The 17,291-nt window shown below is 39.4% G+C and overlaps 1 long non-coding RNA gene across 1 annotated transcript in view; it reads right to left on the reverse strand.

The window, feature by feature from the left end:
- Positions 1-17,291, reverse strand: part of LOC109282326 (uncharacterized) — a 118,422-nt gene that overhangs the window by 53,960 nt on the left and 47,171 nt on the right. The window contains exon 10 of the long non-coding RNA XR_009461083.1: positions 8,858-8,995. This is a non-coding gene — a long non-coding RNA (uncharacterized LOC109282326). The remainder of the gene's footprint in view (positions 1-8,857; positions 8,996-17,291) is intronic.

Here is a 17,291-nt window from a genome sequence, read left to right on the forward strand (position 1 = left end):
ATAATTATAAAAGTAGGCTAGAAATCACTTACCATCAGAACTGCTCATTACAAGAGAGAATCATATCACAGGGGAGCCTTTAGGTGACACTGAGTGCATAATTTCTTTACTAACAAAATCATGGTACTGAAAGATCCATGAAGTACAACCTTCATATACAGAAATCCATGCTATAGGGGGAAACTAGCTCACATGAGGAATTTCATTCAGATATTTACATTCTAGTTGAGATTAGTGTTCTTCAGAGAATTTGTTATTCCTTTTACAAGAGAAGCCTAATGGATGGGTAGGAAAGAGTGGGTATTACTGCCTTACATGCAAGATTCCATAATGTAAGATGGAGTACAAAAGGTGCATGTTGCATTGGGTATGGCTAGTTTGACATAGCATGTCAAAGGCCTGATAGCATGTCACCCTTTTAATATAGCATGTCAATGGCCTGATAGTTTCAATGATGCTTATAGTTGCACCCAGATGTTAATCAAAGTGCATTTTTAACTGTGCCTTGTGCACTCCTTTCTAGGTTTGATTCTTTGCTCTAAGTCTCTCAATATTTTTGCCTAGAACTGACATATAAAAACTTATAATAGTGTTCGACTGTAGCTGTGAGGGACCAGGAAATGTGTGAAAAGCAAGGTTTTTTGGTGATATCTTTTAATGGGCCACTGTACACTTGGGAGAGCTGGCAGACAAGTTTTGGGGCACAAATGCCCCCTCTCAGGCCCTCCTGGCAACTAAAAATCTACTTAGAGAATCTACAAACTGATTCACTTAAATAAAGGATCCACAATTTCCAGATTCTAGTTGCATTACTTACCCTGTCTCCAGTTATAGTAGCCACATGCAGATCTAAGGCAGGACGTAGTATTATCATAACTAATGAGGTTCCAACAACCTCAGTATACCATATTTACTGAAATATAAGATGACCCTGATTATAAGATGACCCCCGCCCTCACATAATTAGATTCTATATATCTAAACTGTATACATTTGTTATCATTTTTCAGGTATAGAATCTAATTATTGGAGGTTTGCCTTGCTATTTCCCCCCCTCCTACTCCTACAGCAGGGAAAAAATTGTGGCGGGGGGGCCCATGACCACCTTGCTTTCTGTACCCCACAACTTCTTCCCCCTGCAGCCCCTCCCTAACCCCTTACGCTATTAGACCTTGCTCTCCCAGAGCACATAGAAGTGAGTGTCAAATCTGAAATCACAGAGGGATGAATTGACATATTTTGTTATTTCTTTTTTATACTGATATAAGTTTTAGCACAAGTTTGGATGACATTAGGGCTGGACAATCTGTATCTCTCCACAAACATACTTTTAAGCAGCACTTTTGGGCCTACTTATATAAAATACAAACTATACATAATATTAATCTGAAACCAAAAAGCTCATTATTTTCCATATGATTCATTGGGCTGGGCCCCAGCAGACTCAACAGTGTTTCAAGACATAATGAGCCCATAGCTCAGCACTGCTCAATATGTGTGTGTACTCCAGATACCCTCCCTCACAAAGGATCCATTTGCTAATTAGCCCCCCACTCATGACTGGAACTGGGTGTTCTTGTCACAAGTCCTGGGATCCTCCAAAAATGTATATGAAGATGAGGTGCAGGGCAACCTTCTCCAGTTTCACCTCATGGTTCATGGGGCCACAATAATCATATGAGACAGGCTGAGAGAGGGGACAACAAAGTGACTCTGGGTGAATTGTTTGGGGCCCCATTTGGTGATGTTTGCCAGATATTTAAGGCTGGCAAAGAAGCAGGAACCATTGGAAATGAGAAAGAAAGGCACAGTTCAGCTATGGGAGTGAAGACGAAGTCAAAAATGTATGCAATCTTGTGCCTCACCATGATTTTTAAGAGTCAGTGATGAGGGGAACTGAGCAAAATGGGCGCTACCATATATTTTATTCAATTTGACTATACTAATATATCTCTGTGGAAGGTCCCTATCATTATGATTGTCCATTGTGGGTCATGTGTTTTACAGTCATGCTCAGTGTTGGCTGCTTTTTAATCAATTTCCTGGTTGATTTCCACTACTAAGTACATGCTGCTTTTGGCAGCAGCTTAACAATAGACAATGTACTTAACGTGTTTTCTTGTATGCAGATGTGAGACAAGGATCTTTTTGCCTATGTGGACTGGTGGAAAAAACCTTGTCTTATATTTTAGTAAATATGATAGCTTCTCAACCTAAGTCTCACAGACAAGCACACAAGAGTTGTGAATATCTTCTTTTTCTTTCATACCATGTTCTTGCATGATAAAGGTCCTGGGTATAGACAAGGTAAAGAACCTCTGCTCAAAAGAACCTTACAGGGAAACCCTTTCATCTTTCATAGTTTCCTTTTTTGTTACAGTTTATTAGAAGATGTGAGTGGGAGCTTTGATCAGACCTAAGATAAGTCTTCTTCCCAACCCTCTGTATCTCTTACTCCTTGTCTCTATTTCAGAGTTAATCTCTGAGGGTGCACATACTAAGTTGATTTAAAATAAGGCAACTTAACTAAATCAACTTAAGCCACACCAGAGCATACACACGCATGAAGCTCCTTGACATGGTGGCAGCTATCTTGCGAGTAAAGTCAACTTAATTAGTGTGAGTCAAGATAGGTGTATTACCTAGTGCCGCATCTGAAAAATAGTCTCTGCTCCCCAAGCATGCATACACTCCAAATTTTCCTTATTTACTTTATATTTGCAGTATTGGATTATATTCAAAGAACTGGAGAAGGTAAACTGGAGAAGGTAAATCAAGCAGTTCCCTGATTGAGTCCATGTTAGTTAGGCTTAACTGAATTGATTTTTTCTAGTCATTCTGTAATACATAAGATAGTTTCCAAAACTTCCTCACAAATGAAGTTCAAGCAACTGTTTTTAAAGTTTCTTTTTTTAGTTTCTCTCTTGACCTTTTTAAATATCAGATATATTTTCTGCTTTCCATTTCCCAGGAATCAATCCCAAACCAAATAAACCTTTTAAAATGTCAATTGAATCTTATTTATTTATTTATTTATTTATTTATATTTTTTTCAGATTCATGGATCCACCATCTAGACCCAGCCTTATATAAATTCCAATGCTCATCCTTATATGGCACATTGCTCTGTCAGCAGCTAGTGCACCTTTTTACAATCAGTTCCCTAAGGGTGGAAACAGACATTGTTTTTCATCACCTTTGTGACACCATAAAATGTTTATGGTGGCACAAAAACCAAGTAAACAAAGACATCCATGCCCCTTGTTGCACCACTAAGTGTGGCCATGAAGATGTTTCAATTTGGGCCTCTCCTTAGAGGTGAATGTTTATTTATTTTATGATGAGAAAGTGCCAGCAGCCAGCCCAGAGCTGCCAGCACTCTCCAACCACTCTAGGTAGGTGATTGAGCTACTTGAACCAGAAACCAGATCCTGCACACCCCAGCAATTCCCTTGCAGAAATGTGTCCCTTGAGCCCTAGGAGCACCTGCCAAAACTTTCTTGTTTACCATGAGGAACCCCTGGGATCTCTGGGGTATGCCACAGTATATGAGAAACCCAGTATTTCCCCATTTACTGAGATGCATCCCCAGGATCACCAGGAGCATGGGATCTTTGGGAGATCCTTGGAACATGTCTCAGTAAACTGGGAAAGACAAGCAAGCACTCTCAGGGCTTGAAGGGAATGATCCTGTGTTGGGATTTTCAGGATGATCAGGAACAGACCCCTCAAACCTCCAGAGAACACACTGCCTGTTGTCTTGATGCATAAATGGGTGGGACAATGGGTGATACATCCTGGCACAGCTGAGACACTTCATCTGGCAACATCTATTTCTACTCTAACATTCTTTGGCAACTGCACTTTATTATGCATGCCTCCTGCGGTAAAGATGATGTAAAATCTCCGGATCATTTACTTCCTACTGCAAATTCTTCACCATAATTTATAATTATTTTATTTATATTACAACAGTACTTTGATGCCCCACTCAGGGTCAGAGTGCTAAGCTCTTTACAAATACATTGAAGGACAATACCCATTCCAAAAAGCTAGCAATCAAAAAGGACAACACAGAAAAAGGCAAGAAGGGAAACAGGATTAAATTATGGAGTGACAAGCATCACTTTGCTAGTTTCTCATGTTATTTTTGTATTGTGTTTCATTTAGAGAGATTTTTTTTTCCCCATAAAGTCAAATGCTTATTGTTTACCTATGACTGAGGAAAATATTCCCCCTACCATTATGAAGAAATCAGCAAAGAGTTTCGCCTTCAGTACCAGTGAAGTCTGAAGATCTAGAAACCAACTTCCTATGTTGAGTTCCTAAATAAATTATTTTGCCACTAGCTTCCTGTTGATACTATCTCTTAGACAGAAAGTCACTCAAATCAAATATCAGTTTGGATATTTCTGAGGTCAACAGAGAGGAATATCATTTCCCACCAATCCATTAGACTGGGGATAACGAGGACTGGCTTCTTGCTGTACATTTAAACTCCTACTTTAAACTACTTAAACTCCTAAATATATCCCAGAGTCAGACAGTGTCATTTCAGACACAACCTAACAAAAGATGATCTAGCATACACAAATCTCCAATTTATCCATCGTATCCTCAAGAAAGCCTATGTAAGATAAGAGAAAATAATAGCATAAGTATATTTTTTCCAGTCAACAAGCATATCAATGCCTGTTTTGCAACAGGGGGTGCCAATTGTTCCTGTACTGCCAGAATGGAACCTTCTGCTTGTCCTGTCCTGTATTATTGGTTTTTGTGGCAAGCCATCTTAATGCTGTTGCTCATTTGAGACAAGTGTAAAGTTTTTCTTATGTTTTTCAGAAGCTAAATCACCTTAATGTATCCTCATTAATATTTTTTTCTGTAGCACCTTAAGAATTATCCTACTGCCATTAAAAAAAATAATAATAATTGAGTAGTAACAGCTCTTCTTTAAATTTAAAACAGTTTCTGGGAATTACTATGCTTGCTATCTTTCCCTAATGTCTTGAATTATTTTCTGCAGCCATTCACAGCTCTGACACTTACAGTTCACATTTAATCTAACATGGAAAAAATATGTAGCTTTTTAATCAAATTCACACATACATGATACATCTCCTGACTTTGTTCCATTGCCGTTTTTGACAAATGCTTTAGGATTCATCTATAAGCAGCAAATCCCTCCCAGGTCTGTATTTATATAACTGATTTTCATATTCCTGGATGTGGAGAGTATTTGCCTGGGTTTCTTTTGGCAATATGGGGCTTATGTGCAGTTTCAGATAACACTTTGCTCCCATAAGCATGTGGACATACACTTGTGGAGTAAAGCCAAAGTTTCTTCTTTATTTGAGCATATTCACATATAGTTCCTGTGAGTGGCTGGGCTGCATAAACCACTGACATACAATTTTGACTAGGGTTACCATATTTACAGCTCCAAAAACAGAGGACACCTGTCATGCAGGGGGAAGGGGAGTATATGACTGCGGGGGAGCAGTGATATGGCAGTGCCCTGCCCCTGCCCAGTCTGTTGCCCCTAATTCCCAAGCCACAGTGCCCCCCAGCGCCCCTCACTCAGAAGCCACAGCTCCTCCTAGCCCTGCTGGTGCCCCTCACTCCCAACCCACAGCTCCTTGCTCCCCCCAGCCCTGCCCCTGTGAGCACAGGCACCGGCCCCAGGGCCAACCATGTGTGTGTGCACCCTGCTTCCAATCGCCCTGCTCCCAGCCCCAAGCATGTCCTTGCTGGGGCAAGCTGGGAGCAGAGCAAAATCCTGGACATTTGATCGTGTTTAAAAAAAAAAAAAAAAATCACTCAGACCGAGATCACAGGATCTAAAACAAGGACATATCCAGGAAAACCCAGACATATGGTACCCCTAATTTTTACCATAGTGTTATAAGAGGACTGTAATAATATCTTCCTTTGAGGCACCTGTGGACATCCTAGTGTTGCATTAACTACCATAATATACCTCAGCACTGGAGCCTCAATTGCCTTCAGTTTCTCAAACTTTTAAGATTTAGATTCTGTGCTCATTGGACATCTTTACACAATAATACTCTCAGGTTTCTGGTTCAGGCAGCTAGATTTAGCACAAGTTTCCTTTCACATTTCACCAGTCTCAGGAATCATAGTACCCTTTCCGTTTCTATTCAGGCAGCCATGCTGGTGATGTCTTTGATGTTACTCTGTTCTTCCCACATACTTTTCTGCATTGCTTCCTCTACCAGGACGTTATGCCTGTTACATGGAATGTAACAGTTCTGGCTCTTCCCAAAGCTGCTTGGAGTGTCTCTAGGCATGTTATTCTACTGTTCTTCCCCAGGTCAAAACATCTATATAGGCCTTAGTACCCTCAAAGCTATCAAATGGATAAAGTAACGCCATCTCCCAAAGGGGCTGTCAAATGTGCACAAATATATGCACAGTTTTTCTGAGGGCAACTGTCACAACCCTGCTGATGTGTCAAATGCAGAAAAATACTTGGCAAAGTTATCTCTCAAAAAGTGTCTCCTTTTGTAGTGAAAAATGTTCTCTTTTTTACATATTTAATCATTTTAGTTTATACATGAGTAAAGGGTTTCATCTCTTTTTTTGTCCTATAACGCCCATGGTAAGCTCACTCTTTGCTCTACTTTTTATTCTGTGAAACCTAGAGCAATGAGTCATTCCAGGTCTTTTGTCTTAGGGCAAAGCATGAAGCATGACTCATGAGACAGTTGGACTCTTTGAAATTTATTCCATGCTCTCTTGAGAGCATCCTTATCCCCTGGAAAATATTTTAAACTTTTCCCCAATAGTTTTAGTTCTCTGCACATCCTCTTGATGAGACAAAAGGCTTCACTTCTTTAAACGAAATAATGGTTTTTGTCTTTGTACTAGTAATACAAATAGTATCTCCCAGTCTGTTATTTACCCAGACATTTAATTCACAAGCCCCCTTTTAGGAATAAGTCATCATCACCGTAAGCCCTGACTTTTAGCTGCTTACTTCCTATTGCCTGCAGCATTTATTTCAGAGCTAATATCACTGTTTGTGGTATTACACTGAGTTGTACACCTGTGTTCAATGGATGACTGTCCCATTTATTTTCAGGCTGATAGTTCATTTATCTTCTGTTGTAACACTGTTCCTCAGAAGAATCTTCCTGAGCTACTGGTGGTGGTATAATTTTCTTTGTCTATGATGTGTGTACTTTGTTGGCGCTCCTTGCAATATGAGACCAACTGCATTTATTCCAACGTAGAAAAAACAAACCCAAAATGGGTATTTTCTTGTCTCATTTGCTGGTGTGTGTAATGCCCTATGAAGTGTGTTTTGTTTTATTTTGCAGACTCTGAGCAATACAAGATTTACTACAAAGAGGCTCTTCTATCATAATTAAAATTTTCCCTTATGTCCGCTATCCCTAACATCAATCTCATCTCCTTGACTTCCTTTGCTTGACAAATTCTAATTGATATGCCAAACTTAATTCTGGATCTTCCAGGACTCTGAGATTTTTGTCAAAGATGCCAAGTCACAATCTGGTGTTTCACCAGGGTCTGCTTATCCCCTAGAATTGCAGCCTCAAATCAGTCACAAACTATGTTTTTACTTTCTTTCCTACCCTGCTCAAAATCATATGGCTCATGTGAAGTACACTGCTTCTCAAATTTCTGTAAGACCACCATAATTAAACTCTTCTGCCCGATTTAACTGAAAACTGCTTAAACTACCAAGTGCTCCATAACCAGCTTATTACCAGCAATAATGTTACTTTCTGAGTGTCTTGCTTTTTCTACCCCCTCCCCAGCCAGCACCCCTCCACACTTGCAGAGCATAACTGTAGTGGGACTTTTGTTTGTCTCCTGATACCATGAGTTATTCAGTGATGTTGCAGAGCCATCCCCTTAATTCAGTCTCAAGTTCTAACTGACCATCACTGCATAATATGATCCTCCACACAGTATAAATGGCTTGTGCCAGGCCCTTTTGCAAATATATTCCCTACCACCCTGCCACACAGTAATCACAGTAGAAGTTTATATCTACAATGTATATCACGGCAATAGAATTGTAAGAGCACTAGAAGCACATGATGTCAATTTAAAAAAGAGAAACAAATTAAATGAGAAATTTCAATGAAAAAAATCCAACAAAACTTGACATTTTCAACCAGCTCTATTTTCCACATATCACCTGAATGCTTGAAGGTAGACTCTGCAAATATGAATGGCTTTAGCAAAGTTAACCCATGACCACCTACAAGACTACCAAAAAGCTTCCAAGAATTCTAACAAAAAGATATCTTTTTGGAAAATGGGCCTTCACGGTTTCTACCAATTAGGTTAGAAAGATTCTCTCTCCCCACCTCCCACCTCCACAACAGTATTATTGGCTTCAGGAATTCTTTTTCTTTTTGCCTTCTAGCATAGGGTTACTATATTCCAGTTCCAAAAACAAGGACACCTGCCGGGGGGGGGGGGGGGGGGAGGAGGCATATTATTGTGGGGTGGCAGCTTCCCCCACAATAATACTAAGTTACAGTAAATAACAAGTGTTATTTCTTCAGAAATAATACCTCCCCCACACGCAGTCCTCCAGCCCTGCCAGTTCTCTGTACTCCCAACCCAGACTCCCACCCCTCTGGTGCCCCTCACTTCCAAGCTCCCCTTCCCCCACTGAAGAGGCAGGCACTTCCCTCCTGCCCCCTCCCTGCCACAGCCCCAGTGCCTGACCACCTTCCCTTAGCACTGGTCCCCACATCCATTTCCCTCCACACAGCCCTGCCACCCACCCACACACACAGCCCCCTAAACAGTCCCCAGGCCCTGGCCCTCCAACCCCTGTGCCCCATAGCCTTACCTGTATCCAGCTGCCAGGGCTGCTCCAACCATGTTGCCTGGCTGTATGCAGGCTATGTATGTGAGCATGCAAATGCACGTGATGCCCCCTGCCTCCAATCATGCCAAGCAGCTCCTTACAAACTGGAAGGCTGCCAGCCTGCAAAGGGAAAACGAAGAGAAAAATCTGCATTTTTCCTTAGCAAAAAGAAAACCCAGATCCCTGGCAAAACATATATGACACTAGGGCAAGACAGGAAATGCAGTTCAACCAGCATTGGTGTTGAAAAAGGACTAGCAGAGCAAAATCTGGAACATTTGTTCATATTTCAAAAAAAAAAAAAAAACACACACCTGGATGGAGATCGAAGGACCCAAGGAGAGGACAGGTCTGGGAAACCCTGGATGTATGGTAACCCTATCTAAAGCAATGGGAATTGGCCACCGTTTTAGCTAGTAGTTTGACTGTAGTACACCAGGATTCCCAACTGCATTTAGAAATCTCTCGGGTTCCTTTCTGGTAGGCCTGGCTCATGCAGTGGTGTCAAACAGAATGCCAGATATGGAGGCAGGAAATATTTTCTAGCTTTCCTCAGATTGGAATTTTCTAGCTTTGCACTTTAGCACAGGGTGTGGTCTTCTATGAGTTTATAAGCATATTGTAATTTAAATAATTTCCCACCACTGCAGTGGGAAGGTATGGCTTGTACATGATTATTTTCTATGACAAATTGTAAAGTTTGTTTCATTTGGGTTTTTTTTTTAATTGAGTGCTCAGATCGTGGGCTGTGAAATGGACAAAGAATTACCTGCAAACACACAAGACTGCATTCAGGACCTTAGGGGAATCATTTCTGTTCTCAAACACTACAGTTCCTGAAACAGTACAACGATGTTCTCTTCTTATCTGAGTGTTGTTGAGTACTGGACCTCTGACCATTCTAGTTGCCTTTCCATCAGAGTATAATGAGTAATTAGCTAACGGAGTCAATTGCGTCATGTATGATTTTGCACTGGGATAGAAAAGCTAAGTATAGTGTTGGTTTCTGCATCATTGCAGATGAATATATATTTATGGAGGGCATTCAATGTTGAACTGCATCACCTTAGGCAACAACATTCTGGCATATATTATGCACTTTTATAATACCTGCTCACTCAGTGGTTTTAATCTAGTTTTATTTCCTGTTAGCTTTCTCCCTAGAACCAACAGATTGTCCCCATAATACAGCCACCCCCACTCATTTGGCTAGTGGCCATTACTAATTTTCATACAATTTGCACAATCTTTCCCATATGTACAATAAGCTGAATGCTGTCACTTAATAAACTATGTTCATCAATTACCTATGTTTTGATGGAAACACAGTATCTGTGCTATGAAAGTAGCATCATTAAAATTGTTGCATGTCATCACCTATAGCATACATAAACTTTTTCTTGGAGGAAATAGCATTATCTCCAGTAGAATTTGTAATATCTATGTACAATGACACATTATTTTTAATTCAAATACAAGTCTGCTCTGACTTATGTAACATGTATCTCTAATTAAGCCATAAGCTTTTCTATATATTCATACAAACTTCAGAAGTAACAAGACTTCCTGAAAGTAGATAGACAAATTAGCAATTTTTCTACCTGAAATAGAAACGAGGAGAAACACTTTCAATATAATGCCAGCTGTAGTTCACAGGAGTTTGGATCAGTGTTAATAGATGCAGACTCCCAAATAACAAGAGGGTTATAAAATGTCAGCTAAAGTCCACAGCACTTTCTTTTTCTTGTATGTACTTGCAGATGTATGCATAGTTACAAGTGTATGTATATGAACAAGCTCATACACATATGTGCAATGCAGTTAAATTTCAACTCAAATCCTCTCAAGCAAATTCTTGGGTACAGAGACTGAAAAAATACTGAACATGCCATAAGAAGATGCTACTTTATATAAAGTTTTTAAAGAGTTATGGCTATTTCTAAATTTCATTTGTGATTTTTGTAAGCACTCGATGGTCCCTTTTGACCCTACCAATTAGCTAGTGTTCAGGGTCAGATGGTTTGTTTCCACGGGGGGGAGGAGAAAATTATAATGGAGTAATTTATTTCTTTAATTAAATCCTGATTATTTACAGCAAATGTAGAAAACATCATTTCCCCTCCTAAAAACAGTTGAAATCAAACAGGAAACAATATCTTTTTTCACAGTTTAAAATCAGTTTTCTGCCTATGAGGGTCATGCTACAAATGTTTTTCAACCTGACTGAAGCTTTTGCGCTGTCTACTCTTGCATTTCTGCCCTTCACACTTTCACATACCCCCCACATATGCACCAATATGTACACCCACCTGCCCACCCACAAAATACCCAACACCCTTCATTTGTATTCAGACCTGCTCTAAATCTATCAGACCACACAGTCATACTCTAGCCTTGTATACGGCCTTCGTTTTAGGCAGTAGCTCCTGTTGTTTTGGCTATTTATACCATAAAGAAACCTAATTGGTTTTTACATTAATCCTAAATGAAGAGCAGCTGTTATGCTCAGGAGCTTCACGCAAGGTTTCACCCTGTTCCCAACATAATATTACATTCTTGTTCATGTCTTACTCCATGACATTTCTATAGAAACAGTACACGCACTACTGAATAAAAACACATGATTTTCAAAGCACTCATCATCTGCAGTACTCCTTGACTTCCATGGCAGTTGAGGGCATTCAGTCTCTCACAGTATGTCATTTTTACCAAGAGAGGGAAGTGATTATAATAGTGCTTTATTAATATTACTGCATTGTCTTATATAAAAAGGAGAATATATTGGTTCAGTTTTTCTTTCACCAGGGATAGAATTGTTCCAATTCATTTTCCATTAAACATGGTAGATTGCTTTGGTCCTCAGGAAACTGAGCAAATGATAGCACTGACTGAAGTGCAGTCAGAAGCTAACAGAGCTTACCCAGACAATTCCAATAGTGTGTTACAATAGTGACCTGTTTGATCTTTATCCTCTGTTCTCCTTGAACAGTGACTGCCAAGCATCCCAAAGTATATCAGCTTCTGTGGAGGGTTTGGTATGAACTGTAGAGGAACTTACAAAGTTGACTTAGACCTTTTGCTAGACACTACCAGAGCACAATATTTAACAAAAGTTCAGTTGGCATAAATGCCAAGTAGTTCATGCATCAGTTTATATACCTTTTTCTAGGGTATACACGTGTGTGCACATGCATGCACACACACACATAAGCATCCAGTACATCTGACAGGCTATTAGTCTGAACACTTGCTGCAAATGCCTTAGAACCTCATTTTGCAAATGTCCCTATTTAAGAGTTTGTATTTGGGAGATTGTCATGTTCTACCATCCTTAATCTCTTCAACATGGAGTTTGTTTATGGAATTTCCCAGATTAATATACAGCAATTTTTCTCCCTGCATGGAGCATGTAAGAGGAAAGCGGGGGTGTCCATTAACTTCTTTCTTTGACAAAAATGTATGGAGGTCCCAAGGATGTTTGGGATGAGGCAAGCAGAGACAACATGGTGAAAGAGAAAGGCTTTGGTGGCTTTACCTTTTTCTAGCTTAACTCCAGTGCAATGGTGTCTCTGTTCATGTGGTAGTAAGAAGTGGTCATTTGCTACATCAGCACTACTTGGCTTGCCATAGCTCCTCAGAGAACAGAGAGTAGAAAAACATCTTAAAGCTTTTATTTGCTGTTCACCAGGATATCTGAGTGTGAGTTCCTAAACAAGCTGCCATTCTTAGCATATATAATCTTCTAAATTTTGCAGAGCTCTCAAGGCCAGAAGATTTTAATTGAATTTGTCTGATAGGGGGGAAAAAAAAAGATCCCTGAAATACTTTTTGCTTGGAGAAAAATGTACTGGACTGAGATGCATTGGATTACAAGTTCAAATTTCAACCCCCTGCCCACTTCTGTTTATACTTCAGGAACTTTGGGATCTAAATTGTTATTCTGTACCTTAGAACTGGAAGCAGTCTATTAAGCGTGGCTTGAAGGCTTTTGAAGAAAGAAGGGCCCAACATGTAAAGAAAAGAAGAAACCTGAGAAACAGCCCTGCACCACATTCAGGATTGCTCAGTACAGACTTCATATGTGATGAGTGTGGAAGGGACTGTCATGCAAGAATTGAGCTCTACAGCCACATCCACAAATGTTCAGTGGGCTGACACCACATTTGGTGAAATTCTATTGTTTCATGAGACAGATGCCTGCTACTATTGCTACTACTAGAACAGGTGTGCTCAACCCCCCAACTTCCAGCCTGTGGAGCTGTGTTATCTAACTGGTGGGTCTTCTCCTGGGTCCATAAATTTGGCAGCGGATGGGCAGTGAAATTAAACACTGCTACCACTCCTCTGCTGCCAAAATTCCAAGCTCTGGGCAGCTGAATAGGACCTGGGACATGCTGGCCCCATGTAGCTGAATCAGGCTGCCCCAGCTGAGTTCAACATCCCTATGAGTGAGGGTCCTTATGTTTGCACAAGATAGAACTTTTTTTTAGAAAAAAATTATTTAGTTTTCATATCCTTTAAAATAGAGCTTATGGTTAAAAATGTACCTGGAAATAATGACATGTTGCATAATGAAACCTAGATATTCTACCTAGTCAGTAGGTATTCATTTCAGTTACTTGTGTTGAAGCTAATAGGCTTGAAGGTGTATAGGAATAATTTGAAATATTCTGCATTTGCCTTGAAGACAAACAGCATCCTTATTTCCATCAGAAATGCCTGCCATTTTTACAAGCAGCATTCCTCCTTTTCTGCTTTTTCCTCTGCCCACATTAAAGAAATAGTGCCTACATTTTTTTCTGTGAGCATGAATCACTAGAACTCCATTAGGTAGTTCTAGTCCATTGTAAATTATGGGAACTGGTAGGCATCTTGAACATTGGGAAATAGTGAATATAATGGGTAAGATAGAAATTGGATTGCTTATCATTTGATTTATTCAAGTCTATATTCATCACTACATGGCAATGTGTTTTATTATATAGAAAATGTAAATGACAACACACCATTTGTTAGAAAATGGGCATAAAAGATGAGACACAAGGGAAATGGTTTTTTCTTTAATTCATATTTATTTTAATTCTAAGTAACAGCTTGAAATTTCCCAAAAAGCTCACTATTTACTCAGATTATTCATTATATTTTTTATATACCACAATGTATTTTTCACATTAAAGGAGGCTGAATTCCCTTTTTTTAAATGAAAATATGAACCCAACTTTTATTCTATGAATTACGTGAAATTGGTCATCATCCCTCAGTGCATTCAGGCAACCAGAGTTATGTATGATTCAATCCATGCAATTTGAAAGTATTATATACAAGTCCAAATCTGAAACCTTTTATGATTCCACTACTGCTGGTTTCTAATCACTGCATGGCTATAAAATTTATCTGGTTCATATTGATTCCTGTCATATTTTCCATTATTAAGATAACTAATAAAATTTTGTCAGCATAGGAGCTAAATTTAGTTATTAAATTAAACTAAAAGTATAAAGATTATTTTTTCCACACTGAAGCATCGAAGTATGATGTGTGATTAACAATGAAGATTTTTCTCTGAGGATAAGAAATTGGTTACATTGTGTATCTAGTTCTCAAGGCTTGTCACAGATTGCTTTAGTACTAACAAAGAGATAAACTCGATAACCTGGTATACAACTAGGGGGTAATAAGATGAAATACGTCAGAAATTCAGTTCTGCTCTCAATACTATGGCTTATAATAGATATTACAAAGGCAAAAAAAAAAAAAAAACAAAACACCCAACAGATGAGCAAAAGCAAATCATTCAGTGAAGTGGAATAAAACCTACAGATCCTGAAATGACTATCTAAAGCCTCATTACCCAAAACCTGCACCTTCCATTTATATGTAGAACTTTCCTACAGCAAGGAAACAAAGAAAAAAAGCCATTCTGTAAATACAACTATGAACAAAGATGATGCACAAAGAACTGTGTACTAGCTCTACATTCAAAATAGAGAAATTGATTTTCCTCTTCTTTTAAGCAGGCTTACATTGGTTATAAGTTAATGAAAATTCAAGTAACACACTAGTGTAAAATCAGTTCAGGTAAGAAAAAACGTTTTTGAAATCTTTCAGGCATTAGAGTTTCCTAAATCATCCTAACATGCTGATGTGGGGAGAAACACATTGTTTGAAATAAGAAAAATGGTTGAAATAAAAGAGCTCTGAAGAAGTGGAAATCAATATGTTTCATTGTAAATTGACTTTGGAAATCTGTGAATAATTAGAACTTTCTCATATGTGTATGTATTTCAATTAAGCAATAAAACACAACAAGCAGTACATTTCTGAGTGATTATAGCACACTTTGAGCAGTGTTTTAAGGAAAGAAGCAGAAAATCGAGTGACTTAACCACCCAAGAAACATAATAATCTTTTTGAAATACTCTGCCAACAGTGTCTTATTACACATTACTGTTAGGAGATGGAATTTATACATAAAAACAAGGAAAACAGTGTGAGCTGTTCAAGCACTAGGCTTTATATAAGTGGATATGATGTAAGCCCCAGCCAATCAGAAAATTCAAATTATGTCAGGATTTCTAAAGCCATGTCAATAAAAAAACAAAACAAACAAACAAAAAAAAAAACAGATTTTTTTTCCTGGTTTTACCTCTATTATTTTCCAACCTTCAGTTCTCTGTTCAGCTATCACTCTGGCACCACTACTTTCTCACAACTCCAGATTGACAAGTACTACACCCCAAAATGAACTCTTACAGAAAAAGGATAAAGGACAGAAATCACCACCTGGGATTCACCAATGGGAACATAAGGACCTCACAGCTGTTATGTTCAAGCAACATTTAAAAAACACTTTCAAAATCAGGTCTGGGAACACAAATTCATAACTTTACTGGACATTAAATACACAGACCATACAGATGATGGTTTTTAGGGCTGTGCAAAGCTTCAGTCAGTGATTCGATTTGGCAGAGATTTGGCCTGATTCGGCAGCTGAATCTCCAAATCAGAATCAAATCAGGAGACCCTTTAATCTCTCTGAATTGAATCAGAACCCTCCGAATCAATTCAGAGAGATTTGATGATTCAGCCATAGACATAGCTTTAGAAGTTTTTTTCTACATACCTCAAGGTACCAGGTGGCTCGTGAAAGCTGAGATGGTGGCGTAGATGGAGCATCCCACGGGAGCATGGGGAGCTCCCCAGTGAGCTAGGTGGCAGACCCAGAAGTGAACCAGAAGCACTTTTGGTGCATTTCCAGGTCTACTGTGGAGCTTGCAGGGAAACCCCTCCGCCCCCTGGCTCAGCAACTGATGCCTCCTGGGTCTGGGGGGGCACTCAGGGTTCACCCATGGCTGATCGCCAAGCCGGGGGTGTGCAGAGGGGAGGGGGGTCCCCATGCACTCAGCAATGGACCCACAAGTGGACCAAAAGTATTTCTGGTCCACTTCTAGGTCCACTGCTAAGTGCGTGGGCGGGGGGGGGGGGGCATGCTCCTGTGGGATGCTCCATCCACCCCACCATCTCAGCGTTCACAAGCTATGCCTGATACCTTGAGGTATGTAAGAAAAACATTTAAAGCTGTGTCTATGACTGAATTGTTGATTCTCTAAATCAGCATCAAATCTTCAGATTCAGCCAAATTGAATCAGGGCAGTGATCTGAATCAATGAACTGAATCACTGTCCCCTGAATCAGGCCAAATCCGAATCAAATACGGCCCGCTTTGCACACCCCTAATGGTTTTATAACAAATAATTTAACTGGTGTCTCTTCTAATCTCACTGTGCTCCATAGGAAATGGCCCTTTCCCTTTCTGAATGGTCTAGTTCTTTGACATACCATAATTAGGTGATCAGTTGCACATCTTTTAGCAACCTCTGATAACTTCTCTTTGTTATTGCTTGACAGCCTTCCACCACTCCTTTAAGTACAGAGTTCAACCTGAGACATATTTTATCTGGTACTTAGCCTAGGTTTTACCTACTTCCTTCCCACTTTGTGCCCAAACGTTTGTCTAACTTCTTTCCCAATTAAACTATTGGTCAAAAAAAAGAAGGAAAAAAAGAAAAAAAAAATCACACATTTTCTGGACCACACTCCAATCCCACTAGAAGTTCCAACAACTATAAAATCCTAAAGCAAGCTTGGAAAAGAGAGAGAATATACCAGAAAAAGTAGAAACAAAGTGTTTTTCTGCAAAGAAAGAGTGGTATGGAGCAAATAGATTAAAATATTGCTCTATGCCATACTGTTTGTATCCCAAAGTACTTCTCAGGCTCCAAAGATCTGAAAAGGTTTACAAATGGACAAAGTGGGAATATGCACATAAATGTGCACATAAATCATCATGTGTTCAGATTCTGAGTTGCGCGTACATGTAAGTCCATTTGCATGTATAATGCAAGCATCTTGCAGG

Source organism: Alligator mississippiensis, chromosome 3 (assembly GCF_030867095.1).
Source record: "Alligator mississippiensis isolate rAllMis1 chromosome 3, rAllMis1, whole genome shotgun sequence".
In the NCBI taxonomy this organism is placed as follows: domain Eukaryota; kingdom Metazoa; phylum Chordata; order Crocodylia; family Alligatoridae; genus Alligator; species Alligator mississippiensis.